This window comes from Amblyomma mixtum, chromosome 1 (genome assembly GCF_055824585.1).
Source record: "Amblyomma mixtum isolate Tamu chromosome 1, ASM5582458v1, whole genome shotgun sequence".
NCBI classification, from domain to species: domain Eukaryota; kingdom Metazoa; phylum Arthropoda; class Arachnida; order Ixodida; family Ixodidae; genus Amblyomma; species Amblyomma mixtum.
The window spans coordinates 319,624,585-319,637,532 of record NC_143012.1 but is presented as its reverse complement, the minus strand read 5'-3'; the positions used below and the strand labels follow the sequence as shown (position 1 = coordinate 319,637,532).

The following is a 12,948-nucleotide window of genomic DNA, read 5'->3' as shown; positions in this document are numbered from 1 at the left end:
AGCCGCCTGCTGGCGAAGAGCGGAATGCCGCGCGACACGTCCGAACGCGGCCGAATCCCGAGCCGAAGAGGGCCGTCTTCTCTGCGCACGCAGCAAACACGCATTCGTGGCGCTCGTGTCGCTGCGACGCCGGCTCCTCCCTTGTTAGTTAAAGTAACTAACACGGCTAAGGAGGGTGCATTGCGGGGAAGCGAACCACAGAGGTCGAGTAAAGCGCTTCAAACATTGCCCGTATACCGCCACAGCTACCGCTTACCTTTACCGCCTTTGCCTTAAGTGCCAACCAACAGCGGGCACACCTGCTACGTCTGGACCAATCAGCGCGTGCGCATTGACGGCAAGTGGTACACGCTAGGTTAAAAGTATCTGTTAACGGTACACGTGCTTCTGCGAGAAAAAAGTTCATCCAGCTTATGTTTTCAAGATATTGCGTACACCCTTCCAATTTTTTAAAGGTATCACGCTAGCATCGACCGTTCCCTTGATCAGCCCCCTATGACGGAAAGAATCGGCTAACTCACCGAGGGTTGCTGCATGCGCACGAAGCCCAGGCCGCGGCGACCGTCGTCTGCCAGGCTGTTCCTGATGCTGCGCGCTGCCCCCGACCCTTTCCTTCGCTTACCGCACTACATGTCATTTTATTGCGAAAGCAATACTGCTTGCACTTTTCTGCCATCGATGGAGGTTCATCCTTCGCTTCGGCACGTGACCACGTGACGTCACGACAAGAGGAGAGCGGGGGCCAAACTCGTCTCATCGATGGAGGCTCATCCTTCGCTCTGGCGCAGCTGCGGCGCGCTACCACGTGACCGCGTGACGTCACAAGAGAGCTGGGGGCCCAACTCGCCTCATCGATGGAGGTTCATTAATTAAATTAATTAAAGGAATTGATTTGATTGACTAAATTGATTAAATAAATTAATTTAATTATTTAATTTCACTTCATGCCGAAGAATAATCTATGAGTAGAGCGCAGCGATATAATCACAAGAGAAGAAAACGCCGTGCGGAAGAAACGCCGGAACAGAAAGAAGAGCGGCTTGCTAAAAGAAGAGTGCAGTATACAGCCAGGAAGAAAGAGCAGAGCATTGTGGTGATTCGAGACGGTGACATCGTGGCTCAGCGACGTGAAGAACAAGAGATAAGAGTTGGCGAGTTCGAGTCTGCTACGCGTGAATTCGAGCAACGAAACTACCAGAAGAACCAAGCGCAGCCAGGTGTTATTGCTTTCGCAAAAAGCCTTCAGCCAATCTTTTTAATCTCCCGCTTATCAAAATCGTGGGCCACAGCCATATCCGCGTAGAACTGCAAACAAAACAAGAGCGAACGAAAGGTTGATCGCAAGGTTCGTTCGAGAAACGCTGAGTAATGCTGTTTGCAACAGGACGACACGTGGCTTCTCCTGAATATCGGCAGCGCGTATGCCAGCAGTATTACGGTCGAAGGAAAGGGTCGGGGGCTGCGCGCAGCTCCTGGAACAACCTGGCAGACGACGGCCACCGTGAGCTGGTCTTCGTGCGCATGCGGCAACTATCGGCGAGCTTGCCGAGTCGTTCTGTCAAGGGAGCTGATTAAGCGAACGGTCGATGCTCGTGTGATACCGTTAAAAAAATTGGAAGGCTATACATTCCCCGTCGACAGCTATAGGCGGCAGGTGGAAGACTGCAGATGGGGAAAACGTACCTTGATTCTTTTCCGTTTACAACTCAGAGGAAGCATTTCACGAAAGTAGAAATCAAAACGACCACAGCAGAGCCAATGACAAGGTTGTCTGCAATCATGCAGCGCCCAGTTTGATGATCGATGCATGTGCAAATTTTCACGTAGATATGGTGCCAAACGAAATGCGCCAGAGCATGACCGCTGCTTGCATGCTTGTGAGGATCCCTTGAAGCGAACGTGAACGACAGCACACAACGAACCGAAAGTCACACGTTCGCGTCGTCGTCGTCAAAGTGTTACGGGCTTGAGCCCGATCAACAGTTTGACCTGCAGTCTGCGGCGCTGCCCTCGATAACATCACGCATTTCCTTTCGCACCCACACAGCCTATTTCTACCGTTCCGGTTTCCGGCCGCGGTTCCGGTCTTTGGAAGTGACACCTCTGACAAAGAGAGCTGCATTGAGAGCGGGCTTTGATGTGAAAGAGTTTAACTTGCGGTTTTCTCAGCAACGCAGCCACCTTTTTGTGCGGAAAAAATGTGAGCACTGTTCGCGAGGAATAGTACAAGCACGCACGCACAAACCCGCCGCGGTAGCTCAGTGGTTATAGAGCTGCTCGGCTTCTGAGCTGGAGTACCTGGGTTCGAACGCGACCGCGGGGGCAGCGTTTCGATGGAGGAGAAACGAAAAGGCGCCCGTGTACTGTGCGATGTCAATGCACATTAAAGACTACCAGGTGGTCGAAATTATTCCGGAGCCCTCCACTACGGCACCTCTTTCTCTCTTCTTTCACTACGAAATTCTAGCGGGCCGTGTACTGTGCGATGTCAGTGCACGTTAAAGAACCCCAGGCGGTCGAAATTTCTGGAGCCTTCAACTACGGCGTCCCTAATAGCCTGAGTCGCTTTGCGACGTTAAACCCCAATAAATCCTACCTTCCTCCCTTCCCTTACTGGGCGGTTCAGGTGTCCACCGAGATATGTGAGACAGATACTGCGCCATTTCTTTTCCTCAAAAAAGCAGTTTACCAATATTGCGCAGGCGCACGCACGCACGCACGCGTACACAGGCACGCACACACAGCAGGGTGTCGTTTACGGTCAAGTCAATGATACAATTAAGAACTGTAAACTAGTCTGTGCACCGGCCACTAGGCACTTGAAATATTTCTAGCTGCTATCGCAAGTACGCGTTCTGCATGAGTTGATAAATCTGTTGGTTGCTGAAAATGATAAACCGTTTCTACAAATGCGTGCGTCAGCAAATGGCCTGAAATTAGTCCGCGTTGCACTGTGCAACAACGATGGCTGTTTGCGATGATTTTTTGTTCCGATGGGTCACTGAAACTTTCTTACACCACAACTAATCTGAATGCTCCCACACAGAAGTGCGCTGCTCCTTCCAAAGATCGATCTCATTTAAGTTCAAGCCGAAGAAAAAAAAACACAATCTAAAATGATGAAATGAACTACACCCTGTTCATTACACCAAAGCATCAAAATCTACCAAGCTGGAAAAATAAATGAGTACGCGGAAGCTATAAATTTTTTCTTTATATAACGGTACGCTGCCACCAATACTGTCTTGGCTGCGAGATTTACAATCCCTAAAGGGAATAATCCGTGATGAGAATGCTTTTATTCAATGAAATAGTGGAATTCCTTTCTTAAGTGAACCATTCGGGTCTAAAACGACGTTTAGCAGAGCGGCCACGCCAGCCGGTGCATGCTGTCTTTTTCAAAAATCAGCGGCGGCTGGGCGCGCACGAACTGCCCGCGCGGTCCATTGATTGGCGCCGCGCGTCCTCCTCTCCCCACCCCGGCATCCCCGAATGGAGGCGCCCAGTCGCCGACGGCATGACGTCACGGCCGGGGGGTGAGGAGCGGCAGCCCTGGCAATGCGGCAAAGCTGACACAACGGGAAGCATCTGAACTGTGCCGCCGCTATCGCTGAGGGCACGGCGCGAGGGCGTTTTGCACGCCGCGAGAAAAAGCCAGCAGCAGCGGTGCCGGGAAGCCCACCTCGGAGGAGCAGCAGCCGCCGCCGGACACCGTTCCGTAAGTAGGTTTCCCCGCCACCGTCGCCGAGTTTCTGTGCTTTTCTTTTCTCCCTGCTTCGTTCATTTGTCGTCGCCGCCGGGTGCGAACGAGGCCAGGGAGCCTGAGTCGTGGACGCATCCGTAACTGGCATGGGAGTCGGAATGTTTTGACGACGTCGCCTTCGTCTTCTCCGAGACGTATCATTTATAGCCGCTAGTAAGGGGTAATTCTAGGTGCTCGCGTCGGTCTGACGGCTGCGTTTTGCTTGTTCTTCGTGGCACTGTCTCTGATGGCCGCGCGTACCCAACAGACTGCCGGGTTTCGGTTCTCGCTGACACCGAAGCGTGCGGTACCGGCGGCCGTCCGTGGTCTGGTGATTGCGAAGCAGATTTGAGTGCACCGAGTTCGAGCTCGTTGTTAAAATCACTATTAAAATAGAAAAAAAAGCCTCGTTCAGAAACACTGAATGGTGCGTAGCAGCGCAGCCGAATTTTTCAACGGCGTGTGCGCTCTTTCTCAGTGGCTTATCAAGTCTTACACTGTGCTGACTCGCCACCGGTTGAAGTGCGAAGGGTGAACAGGGCCAATGTGTCGCCGGTTTTTGGCGCTTTCGTTTTTTTTTCTTTCGTTTTTTGTACGAAGTGAATCATTTATTCCCGAAATGTATTGCTACCTCGAATTCTGGTCGCTGCGGTTGTTCACATCTTCGCTTCGCATGAGCTCTTATCCGGGCTCGCCACTGTCGTTACTACACACGTGTATCCTTCCGCACGATTAATCGTACAGTTGATTTTGTTCAGTGTTGCTCTAACACGCCTGCAAGATTGCGAATGCGTGTGTTTAACATGCGCAACAGTCACTGGGCGTACACCATCATCCACTGCTGTTTAAGAACCCAGGTGAAGCTAAGGAACGTTAGTTTTGTTGCGTGAGGAAGACACTAACGTCGACGCAAGCTCCCGAGATCGGGTTTATTAAGACGCAGGGATGCATACAGTTACGTATGATTTCTCGTTTTGACGGTTCACTAAACGAGCCCATGTTACGCGCTGCACAAACCGGTGGGAAAAATTGCAGACGCTATAAATTTTCCTAGCATTACTGTGACGCACCATTGTCACGTGGTCGTGAGGGCAGGCCCGAACGCAGACGAGGCAAGAAGCCTGGTGCAGAACTGCTCATTATTAGGCGAATTTGCGTCCACGTACAAAAAACAACTAGGCGGCGTAGATAGCAAGAAGTGGAATCGGCGGTGGCTGGAATCAACATGCGCATCGGTCCGGAGCGCGCCGTTTTTAACGATGACTACGAACTTTCGAGATACCACACCAACAACACCGTGAACGATCCCGAACACAGCGGATGCTGCTCGGCGTGATCATTATCCTTCCGGAGTGATCTGGTTGCCGTGCATCGAGCGTATTCTCCTCGCGTGGCGAAGTGATACGGCTTCATACTATGGCGCTAAACAAAGCGCATAAAAGCTTCGAGGCACCAAGACTGCTTCTTTGTGGATGGTACTAGTGACCCGCTGGTATATTGCGTCGCATTTTAACGTTAGAATCTCCGAATGCTGGAGCATGGCCTGGGTGAAATTTAGACCTTATCCCACATACAAAAGGTTACAAAATAAAAAGATAGGGCTGTTCTAATGGCGTATTCCAATCGGCGATCCAGAGCACCAGATCCAGAGAGTGCAATTATAATTGAGCATCTGAATCCAAACCGCCCTTTGAAACACGTTCTTCGGATTCGCGGAGACGTTTGGAATCACCGCACATATGTCGTTTGCGCCTTTTATTTCTTTTATACGCCGGTGCGCTGTTTTTCTGGGGATCTTGCCCTCTTACTGGAACACGAGTTTCGTCAAAAAGATTGGATGCTGTCAAATAAATTCCAATTGCGAGAAGAAAAAAAACGCTTCAGAGGAGTGTCAAATCTCTCCGGCACTTTGCACGCATGCGCCATTACGACAGTCTCGTAGCCCAAGCGTAGACTTTGGCATGAAATGGTAGTTACGCGGTCGGCACACTGCGTGCTCATCGCTCTGGGAGCTTTGAAGCCAGAGAGTTTTATAGCGAAACTTGTACGTTGTTTGCGCTTCGATCATGGTTGGCCGAGCCGCTGTAGAACGGGCGTGTTCGCGGTACCTAAGCAATGCACACTTTCGAGACGATAACAGGACAGCGGATGGTCGGTGATACCTGCGGCATCGGCCCCTGCTAGGCTCGTGCGCAATCGGCATGTTTTCTAGAACACTTGCAGTGCGAGCAGAAATTAGCTTAATGTGCAGCGAACGCGTTCACCTTGTCACACAAATATAGTTCGCGAATCGCTCTCATCGGCCTCTTTGTAATGACCGCGAGCGCCGACCATGGCTAGCCGCGCCCAGTCATGCATTTTGCCATTGGCAAGCTAACCTGAAGTGACGAAACGGTGTCCCGGAACTACCGGTTGCGCCGGGCAGCTACGTGAACATTAAAGGATAACGAGACTGATGACTGGCACGGAAGTGCAGACATGCGCGCATGGATAAGCATAAAATGCGATCAACGAGCCGATGGGCGTGGCCTTGTTCCACCTCGCTGTATCATTTAGAACTGCGATCACTCCCTGAGCGGCTATCAAGCCGAACTAAGTTGTTTTGCTTCTGTTACTTAGTTCCGCGAATGTGGATTCCCAATCATACCGCAAGGGTTATCTACTCTAAATCAAACACCAGTGGTACTATCATGCCGGTGTTTATATAGTTGTTTCACGCTGCCGTGGTTTCACAAAGCTACTGTAATTTATGGTCGTCGTTTCGTTAGTTACAGTTATAGCTTGTCCACGACTGTACATGTGAGCTCTTGCGGTGCACATCTGCTGCTCCTTTTTTCTCGTGCTGTGCTCTCGTCTCAGCTTGGCCACAAATGTCACAGGAAATACTTTTCTTTTAGGCCGCCGCGGTGGCTCAGTGGTTATGGCACTCGGCCGCTAACACAAGACGCGGGTTCTATCCCGCCCGTGGCGGTCGCATTTCGACGGAGGCGAAATGCTACAGGTCCGTGTACTGTGATATGTCAGTGCGCGTCAAAGAACCCCAGGTGGTCGAAGTTTCCGGAGCCCATCCCTCCTCTCTCATAGCCTGAGTCGCTATGGGACGTTAAACTCCCATAAACCATATACATACTTTTAGATCATTCATTCAAGAAGATCGTCGCACTCGTGCCTCATAACCGCTGCCCGGGTAGCCACTGCACATGCGCGTAGCCTCTACGATAGTCGGTTGTCACGAGCCAGCACAACAGGTACCGCTCTGAGTTCTTCAGCCATTCCAGCTACGAAACTCTTAATCAAGAGCCGGGCATGTGCAACGGCTGAATTCCTAGAGGTTATTAGATTTGTTGTCCACTGAAATGTGATACAGATACTGGGCCATTTATTTTCCTCAAAAAACAATTGTTGCAATTTATTAGTTTGCAAATGCGCTAGAGAGCACCGTACAGTAAGCTACACGGATGCGCTGAATTTTTTTTCCCCAGTTCTTTGATCAGTTGTAGTAGTCCTGTATGCCGCAAAGGCTGCGTGACATTCGGCGAACTTTCAAATTTTGGAGTCCATGGTAGAGAGGTTCGTCAGATGGTTCTTGATAGTCACGAAGTGAACAAGGGAGGGAAAATCACAGGGTGATTGCCAACGTTTCGACAAGAGGTCTTGTCTTCGTCTGAGTGCTGTATTTATATGGGGGGGGGGGTATCAGGAGTGTCACAACAGATATGACCAAAACAGATATGGGTATCGATGGACGCACTCCTCTATATTCCCATCAGCATCTTGTAGGCCCTTGGCGTTCTGTAAGGCGTGTGAAATTTCAGTGCGCATCACTGGGAACAGCGCGTATAGGTGATGTCTGCCCAAATCCGTTATATTAAAGCAATGCTTTTCACTCGATTCACTTACATAGCTACCGTTCGCTGCGCTGACTCGCTGATCCCGGCGATTACGGAGACGCGGCGCTGCTTCGGCCAATGAGGAAGGACCAGAACGCATGTGCCCGATAAAGATCCTGGTTTTGGCTATTTTGTCCACGCTACAAGGTCTAAGTGCCGCGTGAAATGGACAGGACGGGCACTCTATACGAAGTAAATATATTTCAAACAGAACAGCTATATTATACCCTGCCCAGGCTTCTTATCCCGTAATTTCTCTCAATATTTGGAAAGGCTGCAACGTGTAAACTATTTTTTCCGTAAACATTGATTTTTTTCTCGTGCAAATCATGACTTACACAGACTACTACAACATGCCGATGTGCCTGAATCTGTTGCAAAAAAACAAGATATTAGCATACTAAACATCTCTGTGCAAAAATGGAAAGAATAGCTCATTTTACAAAGCATGCAACTCCGCCATGTTTATAATGACTTTACAATGAATAGCGATCTACTGCACACATGTGCATTAAAATGTTCGGTACCCTTTTTAAGGCGAAAGACGGATATGTCCGATTAGCGCAAAAGACGCCGTCCGTCGACGTCCATGGCACGGAATAGACGATATGCGAAATGCGCAGCGCCATCTCTCGACGCTCCGAGAACTAAGTCCTCCATGTTGGCACGGTACAGAAAACGAAACCGCTGCCCAGCGTTGGGTTAAAACGGCTGCGCTTCGTTTGAAAAGTAAAATGCCGATGCAGTGTTGCCTACCCTCTCCACTCTGAAAAGACACTACGATGCGTGCCAGAACTAGGTGCGTTCCAGCTTTTCGCTTTTCTATTTTTTTTACTCCGTCCCAACGTTTTAGTAACACAAAACGCCATGCGAGGTATCATGTGATTTTTGACAAATTTCTCGAGGTGATTTGCGTTTAAATTAAGATAAGGACCACAGCCTTTGTTGTCTCTGATCAAAATTAGAAGCCGATTTCGTGCATTTATCAACTCCCCGGTCGGGCGTGAATATATATAGACGCATACTTGAACAACGTAATAGAGAAGGTAATTTTTTTGAGCGCGCCAATCGCTCGTGCCGTGGCGAAATAAGTTCACTCGAAGAACCATATGCCGATTACTGCTTAGTTTGCTACGTGTTCAGTTAAGTTTTTCCCGCGTTCAATTAGTTTTAGAAGGGCCAGCAAACTCTCTGGACCATATGCATATGAAGCAATACACCCTACGTATAAAAACTGAGGTGCGAATGCTTTATTTCTTGAGGATTCCTATACCTTCCATATCTGCGGCGACGAAAATCTAAAAAAAAAGAAGCGAATAATATAGCTACTTTATTATGAAGGAGGGACGCATTTCTAAGCTAGAAAGTTCGTGCAGCAGTGTTCTGAAAACGCTTCAGGCCGTCAGATTTTATTATCGTTGTGGCAAGCTTCAACAGCTTGCTTCGCAACAAAGCCATTTGTCCAAGTTTGGGAGTAAGCTAATTAAGTTTCGGAAGCAACCGAACATGCTAATTTCGCCCCTGCACACACAACTTGACCAGCGTATCGAGTCCGTGCAGGCACCTACAGCTGTACGCTCTTTCTCTAATCAAGCCGCCGCGGTAGCTCAGTGCTTATCTGAAAAAAAAAAAAAAACTGCATCTTTCCTTACATTTTGAATTATATATGCCCACTTTCTTCTTGGTAATATCAATTGACAACATCGCAATACTCGCTTCAACTGCGTCTTAAGCAAGACGCGGTTTCAACGAATTGCGGCGAAAATCAACCGACGCCGGGCTCTGAAACGGTGACGCTGAGAACCGCAGATGCGCATTGCACATTACAGTAAAGGAATCGAATTACGCAGCTGGTCGAGGGTCTTGTGTGATTATACTGCAATGCACGAAGCTCCTGGCGTCGGCGCGAACGAAAGTTCGCACTATCACAGAAGTTTGTCAACACACGTGCGCACTTACCGCAAAATAACCGCTCGCTACCCTACCAGATGAATTCACGTCCACCTGGGAATAAAATAGCCATGATAATGCGTGATGCTTGAACTGGTGCTTTAATGCGAGCATTAAAACGACAACAGCACACGGTCACGGTTCAACTTTCCAACCCACTTTCGAGTGCCGATTATTGCGATCATCAGCGCCAGACTTCAAGCGAAGCTGAGGACGCGGTAGGAGTAAGCTGGCGCTTATTGAAAGCACCTACATTTAGTTAAAGATCAGCTGTGAAAACAACGCAGCTGCTGAAGCTTGCCTGTTGAAATTCCACTCGCAAGAAGAAAGTACGCATAGCAAACGATGCACCAGCTCGACGAGCTCGACCGCGCCAAGATGGAAACCGGAAGTTGTGGGCGCGGTGTTGCCAGACCGCCAAGCAATTTCGCATATCGTCTATTCCTCAGTGATGTCACCATGCTCTCGCATGACGTCACCAGTAGACCATTAGATAGTGACGACGTCTACAGCAAAGAAGAAAACAAAATTTCTACCGAAGGCGCGGGGAATTGAAACAAGGACCTTCAAATTTCGAGATTAGCGCGCTACCCTTGGACCGTAAAACCACGTTACTTCTTGGCGAATAAAGGTGAATGTGCGTGCGTTTCCTTACGCCTGTATGCCAATGAGTAGGAGTGTCATTAGAAAGGAAGGAATATTTAATGAGCCTCGCAATAGAGCTCACGATGAGACTATGCTTTCGCAGTCAAAGCGCGTAAGCAGTTTTAAGTGCCGTCCGTAACTTTTTTACTTTTATTGTTGTTGTCAATTAGATTCTGGTGACCTGTGCATACTTATGCAATGCTTTTATTGTTTTAACGCGTGTGTGATCTTATGTTATCGTAAATTTCATTCTGCTTTGTACACAAATTCCTTTTTGTCTTTAACCTATGCCAGGACAAGAGCACAAACCTCGTCAAGCTACCAAGTATCTTTTTGTTCCTATCCTATAACTTTTCCATCCTTTTGCAAAAAAGAGAGAAAAAAATGCTGAATACAGGATTTGATTTAATTCATTCTTGCTAGGCTTTACATTTAACGCTTTCACACAGTATTTGCGACTGGAATGCGGCTCTTTTACAGGGAGAGCTGTATCTGTGACGTCATCCAAGAGGGACGCGAAAGTTCGCCCGCGATCGAGGGACCACCACCCCCTGCACGTGCCTCGCATTTTGTCGTTTTTGGGTGGGGCTCGCCCGCTAACCTGTAATCACGTGACCACCTCCTGATCGCAGCCCGCGCCTCGCGCACGGGCCTCAACTGTACAAAAGTGACGTCAAACACGACACGGGGACGTCCCAATGTGCTTCAGCCGAATGAGCGAAGCTCGCCAAGTGCCGTCGCACTTTGTTCTTTCTGTTCACCGTGGCCTCCGAGATCCTCGCAACCTCGAAGGCCGTCCTTATTAGCGGCGGACGCCGAGGACCGCGGATAGCAATTTCTGCATTTAGTAATGAGCGCTTCATTAATACGAACTCGATAAACCTGCAGATTTTAATAACCGCTCACAGCGCACGGGGTCGTGCTGAAGCTAGACGGTTGCCTAAGCGGTGTGGGCAATGAGGGACGCACGCGTGCTCGCAAAATGCTGCGATTATTGCGGTGAAGGTTTGTCATACTCCACACCATGGCGTTATACTTTCCGGTTTTGATGCATACGATGTAGAGCTCCAGCTAGAGTAACTACCGAAATTATCGGTTCAGGACTCTTATTACGGTCTTCGCTCGCCGTGCCGTCGCTTTATTGACATCCCTTCACGTGCGTACACGTTGCCAGAAAGTACGCTGTGATAACAGACGCCTCTCAGCCGTGCGCCGCATGAGCTAAGGTAGGGCGAAAAATACTGAGTGGAACCCATAATTTTCTCCTGAGGGAAATAAGACAGCATAGCAGTAGACGGCCTGTAAAGTAGTCATGCAAAGTAACTAACGAAATGAAATCCAATTTACACATGACTAGCAACTAAGAATAACGCACTGAGTAGTGAAACCTCATTAAATCGGACTTAAGGGGCCTGAAAAAATATCCGAATTTTCCGGAGGTCGAGTTTGCTGTTTTCTATCCCCAGAAAAAAAAAAAATAAAATTCTGAAAATGCGGTGAATCCATGTCAGGAGATTTCATTGCAGAAAGAGCGACAGTCCGTGACGAGCGCGCAGCTGCGGCGTGGTAGAAGAACAACGTGGACATAAGCGAGGGGAACAAGCGGCGGCGTTGGAACTGCGGGACTGTTTCCAAAAAGAAATGACCAGCGATGCCCCAGTCGGAGTCCTAAACAGGCGCGCAGCTCGGTCCCGAGGGCTGACGAATAGGCGACCGATATAACCGCCGACGTTCCGGGCTGGTGGCGAAGCTCAGAACCGAAATTATGCGGCCAGGCTATTTTTTTTTTTTGACTAGCGACAGCGGCCCTCCTATCGTCACGACTGCCGTTACGCGCACCACAGAGGTGCGCGGGTTACATGCAGTGCACCATTCAACAGCCGCGGGATTTTAAGCCAAAGCCTTACTAGCCCAAGCCGCCGCGGTGGCTCAGTGGCTATGGTGCTCGGCTGCTGACCCGAAAGACGCGGGTTCGATCCCGGCCGCGGCGGCTGAATTTCTTTGGAGGAGAAATTCGAGGCCCGTGTACTGTGCGATGTCAGTGCACGTAAAAGAACCCCAGGTGGTCGAAATTTCCGGAGCCCTCCACTACGGCGTCTCTCATAGCCTTAGTCGCTTTGGGACGTCAAACCCCATAAACCAACCTAAACCAACCTTACTAGCCCCATTACGAGAAAAGCCGACGGCGTGGGTTAGTATGTGTCAGTGTATCTGCATGTGTACTCGCAGACGATACAGAAAACCCCAGCCATGGTAAGAAAAACATGGTGACGTCATCAAGCGGCCGTAGGACGCACACAGCAAAAAAAGAAAAGTGATGATGGTGTCATCAAGCGGCTGTGGGATGCGAACCCGGCCGCGGCGGTCGCGTTTCGATGAAGGCTGAACGAAAAAAAGGCCCCCGTGTGCTGTGCGATGTCAGTGCACGTTAAAAATCCACAGGTGATCGAAATTATTCCGGTGCCCTCTACTACGGCACATCTTTCTCTTTCTTCTTTCACTGTCACCTTCCTCCTTTCCTTACGGCGTGCTCCTAAACGGGAGTGCGCTAGATGGCAACTTACTCCCGCTTTACTTTCATATAGGCTTATTCGTGTTTAGTGTGTAGAGAGCGCTGAAAGCTTTCATTTGAAATCTCATTCGAAGCATTACGGGGCTCCGATCGCATACCCACATGCAAAGTGTTCTTCCAGATAGTGCTGCTCGTGCTACTTAAAGTCT

General features: G+C 49.4%; 1 protein-coding gene across 1 annotated transcript in view; it reads left to right on the top strand.

Moving 5' to 3' along the window:
- The first annotated feature begins 3,552 nt into the window (after window positions 1-3,552).
- LOC149372638 (core alpha-(1,3)-fucosyltransferase-like) overlaps window positions 3,553-12,948 on the top strand; it is a 133,744-nt gene continuing 124,348 nt past the window's right edge. Inside the window, exon 1 of the mRNA XM_089567180.1 lies at window positions 3,553-3,718. The gene's annotated coding sequence lies outside the window, so the exon portion shown is untranslated. The remainder of the gene's footprint in view (window positions 3,719-12,948) is intronic.